This window comes from Oncorhynchus keta, chromosome 37 (genome assembly GCF_023373465.1).
Source record: "Oncorhynchus keta strain PuntledgeMale-10-30-2019 chromosome 37, Oket_V2, whole genome shotgun sequence".
In the NCBI taxonomy this organism is placed as follows: domain Eukaryota; kingdom Metazoa; phylum Chordata; class Actinopteri; order Salmoniformes; family Salmonidae; genus Oncorhynchus; species Oncorhynchus keta.
Window position 1 is genome coordinate 14,859,967 of NC_068457.1, and position 21,305 is coordinate 14,881,271.

A 21,305-nucleotide genomic window follows, 5' to 3' on the forward strand; every position below is an offset into this window, starting at 1 on the left:
TTTCAACTTGATATTTCATTCAGCATGAATTGAGCTACACTGTTCTGTCCACTTCTCCATTGTCGCACTCATTGACCTTTTGATTCCATTTAATTAAATACATAGAGCTTCATCTGCTGCCGTTTCCACAAACGGCACAGAGACCATATTTAAATCATGCCTGAAAATGGCAGGCTAAACTACAACCTGCAATATTCTCCAGTCATGTAATGGCTGACGTGTTCCTGGGATACATCAATCTGTTCATATCAGCTGTTAGTTTGGCATTTTCACAGAGATCTATCGCAAAACTTCAGTATGTTAATATGGATATTATATTTACTATTATGCAGAGTTCTTTGATAACGTCATGATTCACACAGGAGACAAGTTGTCTGTTGTCTTCCTTAACCAAGGGAATTGTGTGTCTTCCCATGACCAAGTAAATGATCAAAGATGGACAGAACGATGAAACAGAGAGAAACGTGTGTGCTCTACTGATTCCAGCACACGGCCCAAGATCCAAGCATTTCAGATTTGGAGTACCATTGTGGTTTTTCTGCACTGTAAAAGTGACTAGTATTCCGCTAGCAGCATTCTGTGCATACATGCTACTATGTTGAAGACTGTCAAAAAAAGAACTAAGAAGTTAATAGCTGCTAAATCTGGTTCGCATTAGCTCTAAACAAATTTGAAACAGGGTTTGAGTCTCAGAGAGCCATTCGTATGGTGTCCCAGCGATATCCCGGATTGATTGCTTGGTATGAAAGAGGGGAGGTTGAGTAAGACCCTAGCCACAGGAAATGTGTCACAATAGATGAAGATGAAGGCAAGAGTGTCATTGTGGAAGAAGAAACATGCCCTTTGTGCTGGTGGGTTGTTCCCTAAGGGGACGGCACCCTGCAGTGAAACAAATGGTAAAAAGGGGCGATGATCAGCCCTTGGCTGTTGGACTTGGCTTGAGGACGCCCAGCTCTCAGTCGGGAGCCTTGGAGGTAGCTCAAACAGTAAACAAAGACTGCAGGAGCCAAGAGGGGTCTACCTCTCTTCAGCAGCATCAAAACGGAGGCTAGAAAATAACTTTACAGCGGTAAATTTAACCGAGCGCACTCTAGTCCCCATGCCCCTACAGGCAGTTATCCTGAGGAATAGCATATAGTCAACCAGCTTACTATCCTTGACTCTATCTGAATTCAGTCTACATGAATCCTACCCTCAAGTGAACTCAGGAAGTCATTATAAGCATCTATCCCACCTACTATACAAAGCAAGTAGCATAATTAAAGAAGAAAGGTGCTACATCATTTATTGCACTCTTTGACATTAGCCTACTATACCTTAGTTGTCATGATGAAATGTCATGAAATGTTTTACCCGCAGTCAAATCACTTTTACTCAGTCGGAACAATGTTGTATCACTAAACTGTTACACTACCCACCACGGACGAGAGACTTGAGCCCAATTTCAGTGGATCAGGTAGAGTGCACATCAATGCAATAGTGACACAAATGAAGTGTGACATCGCTATTGACCTTGTCATTTGCTCCTTTCTCTCCAGGTAAGAAGTCTGTATTGTTGTCAACCCCTCTTCTCTTCAAAGACCTGTTCCATAGATAGAGGGCGTTCCTCCACTTTGATGTTGGACATGAAAATGTCAACTCTTTTTGTTGACAGTGAAATGTCAGTTTTTATATGGTATGTGACGGTAGGCTAACTACTTTTTTACACTTCTGTACTGGAATTTACTCGCTGGACATGGGAGTTCAATGGGATATTCCCACTCCACAAGTTCCTTGTTATGATGTATCCTTTGGAAGAACCTTTGTCGCATTCCTGTCCACCAGATGTGTACAGAATTGCAAGTCAGCCATGGGTTTTCATTTTTGGTTTTACAATCATTTCTTTGTTGTTTTTATTTATATAAAGCTACACTTCCACCCTCTTAACATTTGATAACATAACAAACGAGTCCGGATTATAATCATAGTGATGTTGTGAATGATGTTGTACAAAACAACATCGCCCTTTCAGTTATCTGCAAAAAGCTTTAATATATCTCAGAGACATTTTTTCTTCTTCTAAGAATCACTCTCTGACACTCATATTATATATACATTCACCTTGGAAATAGGATTCTAGATGCAGGTTGAAACTAGTACATGAACTGTTTTGATAGAAGGTAAGAGACGTTGTGAATTGAATTGACGTCTTTGAGAATTGATATGATGCATGTGAGATACTGTAATGCATTGAGATACGGTTTTGTATGTACACATTTCCACCTCTATCATTCCAGTATCCCTGCACATTGTTAATATGGTATTGTAACTGACCCTGTGTGTAGCTTCTTACTTTCTCGTGTTCTTTTCATTTCATATGTTTATTTCTTGTGTGTTTTTGTTCTACCTTGTCATTTTTTAGTACTATTGATATTCTTCACTGCCTTGTTGGGTTTAAAGCTTGCAAGAAAGGCATTTCACTGTACTTGTGCACGTGAGATGAACACTCGAAACTTGAACCACACACAACAAAATAAGATTAGTAGATTCCTGACAGGAAATGTTTCAGAGATAATGATGTTGCACCTATTATCATTATCTCGTTCAATATCAATCCATGGTCATCAGGCTGCAGAGGATTTTACCGTTGGAGGTTGAAGGTTACTCACATTAAGCTGACGTGAAAATGGACAAGCCATTTCTGGCTGTAGAGCATGTCACCAATGGAGGGATATTACAAGCTAAACCCGTAAGGCCACTGTGTCTGAATGAACTCATTTCGGAAATATTTTCCTATTATCCAGATCACAAAGGTCATCAAAGGCCCAGTGCCATCGAAAAAAAGTGTAAAACTGTATACTTCCACACACTATGAGGTTGGAATAATTCTGTGAAATTGTGAAAATTATGGTAGTGCTTTAGCCTCTCTGCCAATAACCGCTCCCCACCCAGGCCAGTCCCAGACAGTACGATCAAAATTCTTGCTTGAGAAATGTATCTTTGTAAAAAAAAAAATAATAATACAATTTTCATTGAAAACAATCACAGTAAGGTACTTAATTGCTACCCAGAAATGATTTGATGTTGAGATAAAAACTGCTGCATTGGACCATTAAGAAAAGTATATTTTCTTACACTGGTGCTGAAAGTCATGGTCCTCAGAGAAAATGTGCCATAGCACTGTCTTGCAGTTAAATGACCGAGTGGCCTCATGGGTCAAATGGTATTAATATTTGTCATAATTAATAGACATTATTGAATAAACCAGTCGAGAATCCCGAAAATCACGAAAATGTAACTCACTGACCTAAATTCACAATTGTTCTGTTGAATTCATTTATCTAATGCCCCAGCACGCAAGTACCTTAGCCAAACCTGAAGACACTTGCGTGCTGAGACAAAGGTAACTCTACCAAAACAGTCTCTGCAGTGTGAGGATCTAGATCTGTCAAACGTGCTCGGTCACTTCACGCTCATGTGGGACAATTAGACTCACACTTTCAGCCTTTGATTTGTATGCACACTGATGGGGCAGCGACTGAAGAATAATTTATTTCCCCTAGTAAATGTGATTTATTTGAGCAAACGAGTTGAGGAGGTCATGCCTATGATGTAACGGCCCCAGTCAATCTTCCCTCTGGGTTTACAGAGAGTTCATCAGTCTAAGACCATGGTTAACATTTAAAGCAACGTGAGTAGAATGATTGATATGTTGTGTGCTTGTGGTGAAGCCATGATCACTTAAATGGACATGTGTAAAAAATGTCCACAGGCAATTTGTGTTATGTACATCTATGTCCATTACAATAATAGTACTCTACATCACACTGGGGGGATGCCTTCATTCTCACTTTGTTTAAATTGTTAGCATGAAGCTGATCGATCTTGATCTGGGGTCAGATGTGATAGATCTAACTAACCACAGATCCAGCACCAGTCTTCTTTTGATTAAGAACGTTGGCATAAATGGTCAGCATTTCAGGGGGCCTTACTTCATGAGTTGAATATGCTGCCTGACATGGCGTCACTTATTATCCCATTTCTCTCCGTTCCTGTATGACTCCATGGCCTGTTGACACTGAACTAACAAAATGACAAAGTTCAGAGCTCCACATATGACCCTTTAAGCTGTGTAGGGTTGTGAGTTGGAATTCAAAGGTGCTAGTGAAAATTGTAAGCATCCACTACTGGTAAGTGTCAAAGGAAACAATACTGCTGTTTCCCACCCAGAAAATAAGATTGTGTGAGAATAATCTCTCCACCACTCTACTTGAATACATGAATACCTAAACAGGGTAGTAAATACCAGGAATGTAATGTTATTGAGTCTAACTTGAGCTTTTTTTTGCAGCCTGCTCTAAGAAAGATTTAGCGCTGAACACTGAAATAGAGTACACCCTTAGAAAAAAAGTACTATCTTAAACCTAAAGGGTTCTTCAACTGTTCCCATAGGAGAACCCTCTGAGTAAACTTTTTTGGTTCCAGATAGAACCTTTTGGTCCCTGGTCTAACCCTTTTGGTGTCAGGTCGAACCCTTTTAGGTTCATTTTAGAACACTTTCTACAGTGGGTTCTACATGGAACTCAAGAGGGTTCTACCTGGAACCAAAAAGAGTTCTACCTGGAACTAAAAAGCATTCTTCTTTGGGAACAGCCGAAGAAGCCCTTTGGAACAGTTTTTTTCTAGTGTCTAGAGGTAAAACCTTATTACTAACGTCTTGCTACCGTCTAATGATTTATGAATGAGTCATCATCATGTATCCTATTCTAAAGTGGGACTAGACATATCATTTATGAATAAGTTACCACTTTTATAACCGTCCTTGGAGTTATTTACTGCAAAAATGTGTCACTTGGTGAGGAAAAAAGCTGTATCTTAATAAAATATTAATTTTCTTGTGTCTGTTCATCTTTTGTATCAGATAAGTAACTTGAGAGCACGAGTGGCGCAGTGGTCTAAGGCACCACTACAGCCTGGGATTTGATCCCAGGCACTGTGTCACAGCCGGCCCTGACTGGGAGCCCCATAGAGCGGTGCACAATTGGTCCAGAGCTGTCCAGCTTAGGGGAGGGTTTGGGGCTTTCCATGGCTCATTGCACTCCAGCGACTACTTGCAGTGGGTCGGGCACCTGCAAGCTGACTACAGTCATCAGTCGAACACTATTTCCTTCGACACATTGGTGCGTCTGTCTTCTGGGTTAAGAAGTTGGCGGCTAGGCTGTTCAAAGACGCATGTCTCGGCCTTCGCCTCTCCCGGGACCATTGAGGAGTTGCAGCGATGAGACAAGGTCGTAACTAGCAAATGGGGAGAAAATTGCGTAAAAACAACAAAATACAAAATAAGGTAGTGTAGATGGTGCAGTTGGGAATGTTTTGTGCATCATAGGACTACAGGTGAAACATCACAGATATACCATGCCTTCAGAAAGTATTCACACCCTTTGACTCTATCCACATTTTGTCATGTTACAGCCTGAATTTAAAATGGATTAAATTGAGATTTGTGTCACTGGGCTACTCACAGTACTACAGTACATAATGTCAAAGTGGAATTATGCATTTAGAAAATGTTTACACTTTAATTAAAAATGAAAAGCTGAAATGACTTGAGTCAATAAGTATTTGACCACTTTGTTATGGCAGGCTTAAATAAGTTCATGAGTAAGAAAATGTGCTTTACAAGTCATAATAACTTGCATGGACTCAGTCTGTATGCAAAAATAGGGTTTTACATGATTTTTTAATAACTCTTTTGAAGTACCCCACACATACAATTTTATGTAAGGTTCCTCAGTGGAGTAGTGAATTTCTAACACAGATTCAATCACAAAGACCAGGGAGGTTTTCCAATGCCTTGCAAAGAAGGTTGCCTATTGGTAGATGGGTAAAAAAAGCTGACATTGAATATCCCTTTGAACATGGTGAAGGAAAAAAAATACGCTTTGGATGGTGTATCAACACACCCAGTCACTACAAAGATACAGGGGTACTTCCTAACAAAGTTGCTGGAGAGGAAAGACACCGCTCAGGAATTTGACTATGATGCCAATGGTGACTTTAAGACAGTTACAGAGTTTAAAGGGATACTTTGGTATTTTGGCAAGGAGAAACTTGATCTACTTCCCCAAAGTCAGATGAACTTGTGGATACCATTTTTATGTATTTGTGGCCAGTATGAAGGAAGTTAGAGAACAGTAGTTCCTCTGCTGCAGATTTCTATGACGCGTTATTTAAATGTCAGCCATTTTTACCATTAATGCAAGTTAATGCCAGTTTGACAACCAGAGGGCATCTTTGAGAAGAATTTGATAGTCTAAATATTGGCATTACTAGAGAATGTTATATATATATTTGGGAAGAACATAGTATATGGGATTGAAAAGAAATGTTGTTTAAGGAGAGGTATATCTATATTTCCATGTCTAACAATTGTATTTTCATCGACATTTATAATGAGTATTTCTGTAAAATGATGTGCTCTGCAATATTACTGGATGTTTTTGGAACAACGTAACGCGGCAATGTATACTTAGATTTTGTTATATGAACTTTATCAAACAAAACATACATGTATTGTGTAACATGAAGTCCTATGAGTGTCATCTGACGAAGATCATCAAAGGTTAGTAATTGATTTTATCTCTATTTGTGGTTTTTGTGACTCCTCTCTTTGGCTAGAAAATGGTCTTTGTCCCCTTATGCAGTTGCAAACTGTAGTCTGGCTTTTTTATGGCAGTTTTGGAGCAATGGCTTCTTCCTTGCTGAGCCAATATAGGACTTGTTTAACTGTGGATACAGATGCTTTTGTACCTGTTTCCTCCAGCATCTTCTCAAGGTCCTTTGCTGTTGTTCTGGGATTGATTTGCACTTTTCACACCAAAGTATGTTCACCTCTAAGAGACAGTGCGGCCTGAACGGTATGACGGCTGCATGGTCCCACGGTGTTTATACTTGCGTACTGTTCATGTGTTCAAAATGAATGAGAAGAGTGATTGTGTGTGTGTGTGTGTGTGTGTGTGTGTGTGTGTGTGTGTGTGTGTGTGTGTGTGTGTGTGTGTGTGTGTGTGTGTGTGTGTGTGTGTGTGTGTGTGTGTGTGTGTGTGTGTGTGTGTGTGTGTGTGAGTGAGAGAGAGAGAGAGAGAGAGAGAGAGAGAGAGAGAGAGAGAGAGAGAGAGAGAGAGAGAGAGAGAGAGAGAGAGAGAGAGAGAGAGAGAGAGAGAGAGAGAGAGAGAACGACACAGAGAGAGAGAGAACGACACAGAGAGAGAACATGTGTCTGTGGAAGGATGTCAGTTGAGGAGTTGGAGCATGGCTACGAAAGTGGATTTATGGCGGCCTCTAGACAGATTTCCCTCCACTGGCACGGAGGGATGAGCTCCAGATCTAATGAGGGCCGAGACCATCATACACTCCTCTTTGGGTTGAGGGGATACCCTGGGATACCTCTCTAACATAATTCACCATTTACCTCTCCCTCCATCTCTCTCTCTCTCAATCTCGTCTCTCCCTATCCCCCTCCCTCTCTCTCGTCACCCCCTTTCTATCTCATCTCTCTCTCTCTCCAGGTCTATGTCTCACACAAACACAGACAAACACAATGTAGCGGTCAGTCATCATACCACCCTGCATCATCAGAAGAGACATGCGTATCCTCTTCTTCTGTTCATCATAGTATATACAGTGCCTGGCAATAGTATTCACAGCCATTGGCATTTTTCCTATTTTATTGCATTACAACCTGCAATTCAAATAGATTTTTATTTGGATTTCATGTAATGGACATACACAAAATAGTCCAAATTGGTGAAGTGAAATGGAAAGAATAACTTGTTTCAAATAAAATAAGAATAAAATAAAACAAACATGTGGTGTGGGCATGTGTATTCACCCCATTTGCTATGAAGCCTCTAAATAAGATCTGGTGCAACCAATTACCTTCAGAAGTCAACAAAGAAACTAAAGATAACCCTGAAGGTGGTGCAAAGCTCCACAGTGGAGATTGGAGTACCTGTCCATAGGACCACCTTAAGTTGTACACTCCAAAGAGCTGGGCTTTATGGAAGAGTGGCCAGAAAAAAAGCCATTGCTTAAAGTTAAAAATAAGCATTCACGTTTGGTGTTCGCCAAAAGGCATGTGGGAGATCCCCAAACATATGAAAGAAGGTACTCTGGTCAAATGATACTCAAGGAAAACACTATGTCTGGTGGAAACGCAACATCTCCCATCACCCCGAGAGCACCATCCCCACAGTGTAGCATGGTGGTGGTAGCATCATGCTGTGGTGATGGTTTTCATCGGCAGGGACTGGGAAACTGGACAAAATTGAAGGAATGATGGATGGCACTAAATACAGGGAAATTCTTGAGGGAAACCTGTTTCAGTCTTCCAGAGATTTGAGACTGGGACGGAGGTTCACCTTCCAGCAGGACAATGACCCTAAGCATACTGATAAAGCAACACTCAAGTGGTTTAAGGGGAAACATTTAAATGTCTTGAAATGGCCTAGTCAAAGTCCAGACCTCAATCCAATTGAGAATTTGTGGTATGACTTAAAGATTGCTGTACACCAGTGGAACCCATCCAACTTGAAGGAGCTGGAGCATTTTGCCTTGAAGAATGGGCAAAAATCCCAGTGGCTAGAGGTGCCAAGCTTATAGAGACATACCCCAAGAGACTTGCAGCTGTAATTGCTTCAAAAGGTACCTCTACAATGTGTTGACTTTGGGTGGTGAATAGTTATGCATGCACAGGTTTTCTGTTTTTTGTCTTATTTCTTGTTTGTTTCACAATAACAAATATTTTGCATCTTCAAAGTGGTAGGCATGTTGTGAACCGTAATTGCTGGACTATTAAGTGCACCTGAATATAAACTGCACCCACTGAATTATTAAAACATATGTATTTTGTATGTAAATAAGCCGCACATGTCCATAAGCCGCAGGTGCCTACCGGTACATTGGAAAAAATTAACATTACACAGCCTTTAAACGAAACACGGCTTGTAACAAAAATAAATAGGCTTTAACGAAACACGGATTGTAACAAAAATAAATAGGCTTTAACGAAACACGGCTTGTAACAAAAATTAAAACAGTAGCCTACCAAGAAAGTCATTGGTCACTATCTTCCTCCTCCTGTGCACTGAAACCACTGAAGTCATCTCCTTCGGTGTCAGAGTTGAATAGCCTCAGAATTGCTTCATCCGATGTTGGATCGCTGCCCTCTTCAACACGCAGCAGTCCAGCCTTTCGAAACCCGTTGATAATAGTGGATTTTTTGACAATGCTCCACGCTGTCAGCAGCTCTATTTCCTTTTCCAACAGCCAGATCGATCGCCTTCAACTTGAAAGCTGCATCATATGCATTTCTCAGTGTCTTTGCCACGATGAGGGTAACAAAATGACTACCGTAATGAGAATGATTGGAAGTTTGAGCGCGCTCGATTTACGTCACACTATGTGACGGTGCTCCGTTTTTTGGCGGCATGAATCTTGTGAAAGCGGGAAAAATGCATAAATTAGCCACGTCATTGTTTAAACCGCGAGGTTCAAAGCGTGGGAAAAAAGTAGCGGCTTATAGTCCGGAAATTACGGTTAATCAAATTTAAAAATCCATTTTAATTCCAAGTTGTAAGGCAACAAAATAGGAAAAATGCCAAGTGGGTGAATACTTTCGTAAGCCATTGTAAGTCATTAAGCTCAAAGCGTAAAAAAGGTCAAGGCTAACCCTATAAAACCTCTAAATAAATTATAGGACAGATCATAGAATGATTGAGCTTCTACTTGCATTTTCTTTGAAGTGTTGGTTCAATGAATAGAGAAAGGTAATTTACCTCAGTTTTAGTGCTTTTCCCCCGAATATTGCTAAGCTGTGGCAAATAACTTCAAATGCCATCTAAAGACATCTTGTGTAGTGACACAGTCATTAAAGTAATTACTAAGCAGGTTCTATTTAATTACACATTATAATTGTTTTACGTCAATAATGCCCTCAACACATACTAAATCCTCCTCCAAGATCGTATTTAATGGGCTTACTTAACATGCAATCAAATGGTATGCAAATTGTCCAAACTGGCAGTGTAAATTCCCCTCTCCAATTCACCCATATAGGATGACTTTGCTTTATTCATCAACCTGTCATGAACAAAATAGGGGATGTGTCAAATATTGATGCTATTGCTTCGACAGGGCGGAAGAGTAAATTAAGTCTCCAGGTGAGGCACCTTGCCATGGCTGCATAGAACTAAACATATCCCTGGTTTTATAAAGGCCTACTTCTACTGCTCAGAGATACTCATCTCTTTTATATGGGTCCGTCTGATCTAAAAGGACAGAGTAGAGTAGAAAATCTAACTGGTATTGGTTTGACTTATGCTACAACATTTACATTGGCTCAGCTGTAGAGCATTTTATCCTGCTTCCACGTACGTCAACAACACTGATACGCATAATGATTATCTTAATCACATATACATTGTGATGGACATTTTGAAGTCAGCAGGCCTGATTTTCCTATGGCAGTTGACTTGTACAGCTTTAAAGGTGAATACAACCTTCCGTCACATGTACATGTTGTGATGAGCATGAGGGTCTGTTCATGGAGATATGGCTGTGATTACAGTTTTTTTTTTCTTTATGGCTTAGACGAGGAACATATTTTAAACTTCACGGGCAGGAGGCTGGGAGATAAGAACCCATGCTCCCTTGGGTCTCCACTCTATTGGTCAAATTGCAAAGGAATTGACACAAAGGATCCAATACCACCCTTAATTTGGTTGCTGGATAAGGAACTATTTAATTTTAAATCGGCTGTTAACAGATTGACCACAGCTGCTTGGGCGAACATATGGTCCCTGTGTGATGTTGCCCGGGCTTTACCGGCTCCAGTGCAGAAGTATTGGAGGATAACATTAGCTATGTATTTTTGCTATCTATTGTAGGAGAATGTTAACTAGGTGCCAGCGTGTTTCTTAGAAGCAGAAGAAAGGCTGGAATATTCTAACAGCATGCCAGATGAAGTCATTTATTTCTAAGGGAGGGAAAACAAATATTATCTGTACTTCATACTTTTCAATATATTTATAACTTGGATGGTGGTAAAATGGTGATGAGGATAACATGGGATGGTAGGTAGTCAGTGCCTCCAGTGTGAGGATAATGATTGGTCTTGATCACAGAAAATTACTATAATTAATCCAATATTATATATTGGATTAAATATATATATATATATATGATATATAATATATATATATAACCTTTATTTAAGCAGGGGAACCCATTAACACCAGGGTTTCATTCCCAATGGTGCCATGGGAACAACAATTCAAGCATGACAACTTCAATTCAATACTACACAATTACAATTTCAACGTTGCAAATAAATTGTCACCCTCAAAAGGGAGCAATAGATGCAAATGAAAACAGGTGCAGTCCTCATGTATCATATTATGTTGAAATTAATTTGTGTTATCTTCTAAAAGTCTAATGCAATGTGTACTCAACTCATGAGAGGTCAAGCACCTGTTTTTGACCTTAACCGTACACAGCTCTGTGCACTTCTGTTGTCTCTTGCCTTGATATACATCAATATTTCATATGATTGATTTTCAGCAACCTTGGCAGACTGTAGTTCATAGGGCCACATCCACAAGGAATTGGAATTCAAAGTTTCTATCTTTCTTCCCAATATGTTTTTCTAACATGACGCTGTAATATGTATGCTTCATGTGTTACATCTTGATACATCGGATACAGTGCCTTCAGAAAGTACTCATATACCTTCACTTATTCAACATTTTGTTGTGTTACAGCCTGAATTCAAAATGGATTAAATATAGTTGGTGTTTTTCTGACCCTCTTCAAACAATACCCCGAAATGACAAAGTGAAAACATATTTTTATAATACATATAAAAAATGATTGACAATGAAATACAGAAATATATCATTTACTTAAGTATTCACACCCTTGAGTTAATAGATGTTTTGGCAGTGATTGCAGCTGTTGAGTCTATCTGGGTACGCCTCTAAGAGCTTTGCACACCTGGATTGTACAATGTTTGCAGATTATTATTTTTTAAATTCTTAAAACTCTTTTCAAGTTGGTTGTTTATCATTGCTAGACAGCCAATTTCAAGTCTCGCCATAGATTTCCAAGCCAATTTAAAACTGTAACTAGACCACTCAGGAACACTTGATATCGTCTTGGTAAGCAACTCCAGTGTATATTTGGCCTGGAGTTTTAGGTTATTGTCCTGCTGAAAGGTGCATTTGTCGTCCAGTGTCTGTTGGAAAGCAGACTGAACCAGGTTTTCTTCTAGGATTGAACCTGTGTTTACATCCATTCCATTTTTTTATCCTAAAATGCTCCCTAGTTCGTGCCAATGACAAGCATATCCATAACTTGATGCAGTCACCACCTGCTAGAAAATATGAAGAGTGGTACTCAGTGCTCTGTTGTGTTGGATTTGCCCCAAACATAATGTATTCAGTACAAAAAGTTCATTTATTTTCTATTTTTTTGCACTTTTACTTATTGCTAACAGGATGCATGTTTTGGAATATTTATGGACAGGCATCCTTCTTTTTAAGTTATCATGTAGGTTAGTATTGTGGAGTAACTACAATATTGTTGAGGTTTGCTCAGTTGTCTCCAATCACAGCCATTAAAGGGATACTTCGAGATTTTTACAATGAGGCCCTTTATCTACGGATATCTACTTGCATGCTCGACACTACACAGATGCTGGTTTGACACCCGTGCCAGCTGCCACAGGGTGATCCATGAGGTGGCTTTTGGTTTCTCCAGAAATAAATGATTCTAAATAACACACTGTCTTTATTTACCAATTAGTGAGAATGTCTCACCCCATGTTCAAGAATGGCCTTTTTCTTGCTCACTCTAGGATAAATGAAACTAAATCATCTCCAAAATATCATTACTTTTTAAACAAAGCGATTATTATTATTATTTATTTATTTGGAATTATATAAAACCCCCTTCGATTTTCTCAGATATTCTCACAGATCCTAAAGAAAGGTGCACCTTAGAAATTAATATAGAGTCCTCCAATCCTCTAAATGCTATTATTGGCAGAGACTCACATCATTGAAAAAAATATTTTTAGATATACTGTAGGCCTAATGTATGCGAAATGAGTCTCACTAGTGTTGAGTAATGTGCTTTTAAAAGTAGTGTAGGTCTTATTTATTTTAAAAACATATTGAAGTTAGAAGCAATAGGATTTTAATCAAAACTATTTCAGCATCATTACATGCTGCTCTGAGACAAGTATGGGGACTGGTCTTGATAAATCAATTAGATTTTTATTTTCACTGAATCTCCGTTTTGGTGTTGGTTACACTACAATAACGGTGTGGAAATGTTATGCCCCTTAGATATTAACTTCTTGGATATAGGGGGTGCTATTTTAATTTTTGGATGAAAAACGTTCCTGTTTTAAACAAGATATTTTGTCACGGAAAGATGCTTGACTATGCATATAATTGACAGATTTGGAAAGAAAACACTGATGTTTCCAAAACTGCAAAGGAAACCCTGAAGGTTTTGTTTTTTGTTTTTCTTGGAATAGAAACACCATAATATTAATCAAATTAATTAATGCAACCGCCGTGTCAGATTTTTTAAAAACTTTACAGAGAAAGCAAACCATGCAATAATCTGAGAACGGCGCTCAGAATCCTTTTCTTTATCCGCCATGTTGGAGTCAACAGAAATCAGATATAACATTATAAATATTCCCTTACCTTTGATCTTCATTAGAATGTACTCCCAGGAATCCTAGTTCCACAATAAATGCTAGATTTGTTCGATAAAGTCCATTATTTATGTCCAAGTAGCTACATTTGTTAGGGCGTTTAGTACAGAAATCCAGGTCCAGCCGAACGTCGGACGAAACTTATATACAGTTATATTACAGGTCGTAGAAACGTTTCAAACTAAGTATAGAATAGTTTTTATCATAAATCTTCAATAACGTTCCAACCGAGAATTCCATTGTCTGTAGAAAATAATGGAATGCAGGTCGCTATCATGTGAAATGTGCATAACCAGGACCTGGCTCTCTGCCAGACCACTGACTCAAAGAGCTCTCATCCAGCACCACATCACAGTAGAAGACTCATTCAAGTTTCTAAAGATGGTTAACATCTAATGGAAGCCTTAGGAAGTGCAACATAACCAATATCCCACTGTGTATTCAATAGGGGCTGGGTTGAAAATCGACCAACCTTAGATTTCCCACTTCCTATTTTGATTTCTTCTCAGGTTTTTGCCTGTCATATGAGTTCTGTTATACTCACAGACATCATTCAAACAGTTTTAGAAACGTCAGAGTGTTTTCTATCCAATACTACTACTAATAATATGCATATATTTGCAACTGGGACTGAGGAGCAGGCAGGCCGTTTACTCTGGGCACCTCTGGGCACATTTCATCCAAGCTACTCAATACTGCCCCTGCAGCCATAATAAGTTAAACAATTTCAAGGCAATGCTACCAAATACTAATTGAGTGTATGTAAACGTCTGACCCACTGGGAATGTGGTGGGAATTGAAAAAAAAAAACATTCTCTAAACTTTTATTCTGACATTTCACATTCATTCAGTCTGCGTGTGTGTATGTGTGCACGTGTGCACATGCATGCTATGTTGCTATGTAACGTGACATGTAGACCTAATTGCCTTAACACCCCACTGTATATACTGTAGGATAACTATTGAAATGGATGTTGGGTTACAATTAATTTCCCTCCCGTAGAAAACATGTGGTCGTTGTAACATGGGACGTGTTCCTCCATCTGGGAATCACGTTATTCCCCTTTAATCTCTATGCACATACATTGTCATGGGAAAGGATCATAGCCATTGTATCTCCTGTAGCAAAGTTTTGGCCTGCTACTGTATGGAATAGAGGATGCGGTAATCAGCAATTCAACCCAATAATACATTAATTCCATCAACAACTGGCTGCGGCAGAACTAAGCTTCTTCAAAATGCACTATACAGTAATTGCTCCACCATTTCCTGGTTGATAAAATTATATTAGTTTGCCTAATTTCTGTTTATGTGACAAAACAAGCAAGTATAGTGTAGAGAATAATTGCACCAACTATTGTATTTTCAGCTGTGTGAAGCTGGTGTGAAAATCTGAAAGTAAAAGACGCAAACATGAGACTTAAGAATGGGAAGAATAGATATAGCCCCTATGACAGATCTTCCACTTCTTAGACTTATTTTGAATGATAATGACAGATATATGACACAGGTTTCTATGTTAATTTGGTCGGGTCGCCCAAAAAGTTACACATTGCAGCTTTAAGGAAGCATCTTTCCTATTTTGCAGCCCATTCGGTGAATGTTGTGGAGATGGCAGATGTTGACGGCTATGTTGATTTAGCCTCTGGAAAGAGTGCGCTGGGTAGACAAGAATAAGCTGCGGGGCTCTTAGGGGGTCCTTTAGTCTGAAGGCACATAGATTTATAACTAGCATTAACCCCCAAAAAAGGAATGACTGTCATATGTCAGTTGTACGGAAGTGAGGACGGAGTCAAGCGCAGGACACAGAACTGAGTAAAATAGCGTACTTTACTCTGAAAAATAAATCAGCCAAAATAATCCACGCAGGGATAACAACCCTAACACACACGACTATCACCAACCAGGAAAAATCACGCACAAAACATAATGGGAACCAGAGGGTTAAATAGGGAAATAATAACAACTTAATGGGAACTCAAGACATAACAAATGGAAAACAGAAACATGGATCGGTGGCAGCTAGAAATCCGGTGACGACGACCGCCGAACGCCGCCCGAACAAGGAGTGGCACCAACTTCGGCGGAAGTCGTGACAATGACTCGCTAGCCAAGCATTAGATGCTGATGCACTAATGCTGATGCACTGCAGGGTAGCCTAGTGGTTAGAGCACTAGACTAGTAACCGAGAAGGTTGCATATTCAAACCCCAGAGCCGACAAGGTACAAATCTGTCGTTCTGCCCCTGAACAGGCAGTTAACCCACTGTTCCCAGGCCGTCATTGAAAATAAGAATTTGTTCTTAACTGACTTGCCTGGTTAAATAAAGGTAAAATGAAAAAAAAAAAAATTAAATCACAGATCAACACTGCGTCACACTAAAGAGGTGCATGCTGTCTTCATATTTTATCATCTCATGTTGAGTTCCTCCAGGAAAAAATACAAACATTACTCATGTGGGAGAGTTCAGGGATGAATTATGTAGCCGTGCTTCACTTAATAGTTTTGGAAAGTTTTCTATGGACACCAGATTTGTATTGTTTTCAGTAGTCCGTTTGATAGAACAGACACAAAATAACTCTGTATAATCAAACATTTTGTAATTTAAGATATATCAAAATGGTGGTGGAAAAAGTACCCAATTGTCATACTTGAGTAAAAGTAAAGATACATTAATAGAAAATGACTAAAGTAAAAGTGAGTCTCCCAGTAAAATACTACTTGAGTAAAAGTAAAGATACATTAATAGAAAATGACTAAAGTAAAAGTGAGTCTCCCAGTAAAATACTACTTGAGTAAAAGTAAAGATACATTAATAGAAAATGACTAAAGTAAAAGTGAGTCTCCCAGTAAAATTCTACTTGAGTAAAAGTTTAAAATATATATTTTTAAATATACTTAAGTATCAGAAGTAAATGTAATTGCTTAAAATATACTTAGGTATAAAAGTAAAAGTATAAATTATTTCAAATTCCTTATATTATGCAAACCAGAGGAAACCATTTTCCAATTTTTTACATTTAGGTACAGCAAGGGGCATGCTCTAACACTCAGACACCATTTACAAACAAAGCACGTGTTTAGTGAGTGTGCTAGATCAGAGGCAGTAGAGATGACCAGGGACGTTCTCTTGATAAGTATGTAAACTAGACCATTTTCCTATCCTGCTAAGCATTCAAAATGTAATGAGTACTTTTGGGTGTCAAGGAAAATGTATATAGTAAAAAGTATATCATTTTCTTTAGGAATGTAGTGAAGTAAAAGTTGTCAAAAATATAAATAGTAAAGTACAGATACCCCAAAAACTACTTTAGTAGTACTTTCAAGTATTTTTACTTAAATACTTTATACAACTGAAAATCTCCCAAAACACAATCTGGTGACAAAACATATAATTGGTTATTAGAACTTCAAAGACATCCGAGCCAAAATAAAATGTATCCTGAATAAAAGAAGCAATTTGTTTTTAGTAAATTGTAATTGCAGTCTGCTCATCAGGTGAAGCCAATCAAAGGGAGGTTTATTACATTTTGAAATTAGTCAATATTATTTTAAAGTTGGTCTACTACCAAGCAGGGAAATTAAATTGTGCAGAGTAAAAAAAAGAAAGCAGTCCTGCTAGATGAGTATGCCCTTGTTCTAGTGATTGGGATCCCCCGCCCCCCAAAAGCCTGTACACCAATGTACACATTACTGTTCCATTTGTATTAATCCATTGCAAAACCAGCTAAACCATCGTTGGATAGACCAATATTTTAAATGATTTCCCAATACGGCTGTATTCCGGACTGTTGCTTGCCCTGTGTTTCTCATCATAGTTGGTAACAACAACGTAACAACATTTATTTGACAGCTTTTACATATATATTTAACAGCTTGTACATCTATTTTTCAATACATAATTTGATACAACCAATAATGAAGCCATGAGTACATTTCATGGTTGGACAACCGTAGAAACTTGACTAAGCGTCTAATTCTTCAGCATCACATGTTCTTTTTGATTGGTGATTGTTTTGAGGATGTTGATGAGTCATCCCAAAATATACAGTTATTGAGTATTCTGTGTACCCATTACACAAGGCCAAGTCTCAAGCACATTATTAAGTATTCCCTGCAAGACGCCTACATACATCACGTTGATCCATCTCTGGAGTCATTAACAAAATCACTTTAGCGCAGTCTTGACAAGCCTCAGTGATTGCCACTAATGAACATAGCACATCACAGATAAATCAAAGCACCGAAAAATCTATGTTTATGCACATCTCTAAGGATGAGCCTGGAAATGAAGGTATAACTTCAGAGAAGGCCCCTTGAAGATCAGAAGCGTATTGGCCAAAACCACTGTCAGTGACCACATAAACCAGGAAAACTGACAACGACAACTGCAACGGAATATGTTGGCGCACAGTGTATGCCGTGTGCAAGTTTAATAAACGCAATCCACCAATGCCCCGGGGAAAATATATAAGCATTTTACATAAGTCAAGCGGGTCATGAAAATTCCTTGCTTTTTAAATGATTAATATTAGGATTCCTCAATGTCACTGTCTCTCGTTTGTGTTACTAGCCATAGCATCGGTTTCCCACCCACAGGTTTAACTTGACTGAAGCTTTCCTAATATGGACACCGTATTCCCAAAGATGGAGGTGGGTCACAAAAACTCTAGACTCAAACCATCCCTGGGATCCTTGTTACATAACTTCATTTAAATAGAATTTTGTATTTCCATCCCTCATACATTAATATTTCAGTACCACCCTTGATGGTTATAAAACATACATTAGTTCAAATATTTGTCCACGTTGTGTGACTTATGTATCGTTTATAATATAGGTCTGTCAGAATGCTGGATGTCACTCACTTGAATCTAGAGCTCAGCAGGGGTGTTTTCAGAGGAACAGTATGCTCTGCATATGACTGTTGCAAACCTAGTCTCTTTGCCTTGATAGAATAAGAGAATCAAGTATCTTGGGATGGAACAAAAAATAATTGTAATAGCTAGAATACAATACAACTGAACACAATTGTATGACTTTAGATGTACGCCATCACAGGAATCTCAATTTCCATGGCAATCCTAACTCTCCTTGGCACTGAATTTGTTGTTGCAAGAATACTACAGTTTGTACCCGGCTGTTCAAGCATCTGCAAAAGTGTATTTCCAAACTCAAGCCATTCATCCGAGGCCTCTTCCTGTTGCCTATCTTTTCTACAAGTAGATAATGAATCATTTTGGATGAGTTATGTTTTATTTTGGCTCTGACAAAGCCCAACAAGTAAAAAATTAAAGTAAAAAAATAAATAAAAACGTTTTAAAATGGAGGCATACAGCGGCACTAGTTCTTTCCCTCTTATCTATCATCTCTGGCTCGGGCTTGCATCATATCATAGCACTCTCATAATTTGCTCTTGAAATGATAATGATTGAGACAATTGACCCTTTTCACTCCATAGAGGCACAAGCCCTGCATGCATTCTCTATTTTTCTTTTGACATCACTCGATCCTGCAGGCCCCTGAATATCAAATTGGCTCTGGCGCACAAAGGCAGATCCCCCAAAAAGGTGCTTAATGAGACACAAAGGGCTTTTCACTACGCTGCTGAGACTATATCTGGCATGTAAAACAGCTACTTTGATGAGCTCAGTCTCTCTCGAACTCGTCTCTCGCTCTCTCCCTTTATTCTACTCCCGTTCTAAACTCTTGGGTATGGACCATTGCTACTTGTCTCATCTCGCAGGGAGCCAGCAGCAAGGATTGTTAGATGTTGATAAGCCAAGTGGCGATTTCGAAGAATCATTCGATAATTAACTCATGCATATGATATGTGCTTAATCCCTTAGGGGGGAATTCTGTCCTGGGTCAAATGGAACTTCATTCCCATTTTATGCACTTTTCTCTATATGCGTATTCTGACCATGAACTTAATCTCGTAGAAAACAAGTAATAGTTTAAACCCACTTTTAGTCGGGTTCTTATGTTGTGTTACTTTGCTACTTAAAAAGTCACAATGGCATTCATTTTTGAGCTCTGGAAACAACCTTGGAGGGTGTCCTTAGTCGCAGTCTCAAATTATGCAGAGGAATAATACCATTGCTTTCTGAGGAAAAAGTCACACATACTGAAGAGCCAACTCCAGAATATCAGCATATTATTATTATTATTATTATTATTATTATTATTATTATGGTATAACATGCCATGGTAGAACAGAAGTGATTAGAGTAAGGATAATTGATAACACTTTATTTGAATAGTTCATCTGTAGATGCTTTACAGACTAATCAGTAACACTTTAACTATCTATTAACCCTAAAATAAAACTAAAACCTTACCCTAACCCTTATTCTAAACCTTACCCTAACCCTAACCGAATCTTAGCAAGCGGTTGCTTATCAACAGATAGTCACTTCCTTATCAACAGATAGTACTTCCATCTGTACAGATGGACTATCCAAAGTGTGACTGGATCATTTTGCAAACTCACTCTCCGTAGTATGCAGTGAAGGATATGTTTGCTTTTACCTGAGCCTGTGGATATGTGTGTGAAGTGGTTTCATTGTAACTATCAGCCTCGTTCGCCAAGCTTCTAAATAAAACATTGCAGCTCACCCTCTAGGCTCAGCACCACTTCCATATGAACGCTAACTCTTATTACGCAACTCTGATTTCTAGAACATGTCACATCTCCAAATATAGAAATCTTAATTGCCTTTGCAGAATGGTCTTCTGTGGTAGGCAGTGCAGGACTGTTCTCTAGTTCCTGTCCCATTTACAAAAAAAAAGAGGCTGACGCTGTAGTAATCTCAGAAATATTTAATTATGCTCAAATGTGTGTGTTTGTGTGAGCGAGTGTGTGCATTTGTGGTTATGTGAGAGACCGAGAGAGAGAGAGACAGAGAGACAGAGAGAGAGAGTTATTGGACTCACAACTGTAACTTTAGGTGGTCAGAATTTGAAATCACATTATCGCCCGAGCGGCCAGCCATTGAGCAACCACCTTCTCAGTGTCAGGAAATGCAAATAGCTCATGATAATGTATGGATACCTTTGACTAGATCTCTGTATGAGAACGGTCTGCGGCTTCTTTCTCGAGAGCGTGACATTTCAAGAAAGGAAAATGGTTCCTCTGAATCCTATAGGGAAGTGTTGACCTGTATTTTAGACATACATTTATTACTTGGGTACTTTCTTTAAATTCTCCATAAAAGGCTTGTAGGACTCAGGGGGCTCTGGTAGTTCCTGAAGATATAAAATACATCCTTTCAAATTTCACGTAGGCAATGTCCCATAGGCAATGTGTGAGCTCAGCTTTATCCCCATGAAATGGTGGTAACTCTGACCTTATGGCTTACATGTTGGCAGGGGATCAGGCAGGGATCTGAGGAGACACTGACAAAGAGTGAGGTAAACCTTTGTACTTGCATTTGAGGATTCAGCCAGGTACTGTATAATCAGTGCTGAGTCAATCTAGACAAGATTACAAAGCAGACTGATACAGGTCATTCGCTGATGTGTAAAGTGCAGGTTTCAGACA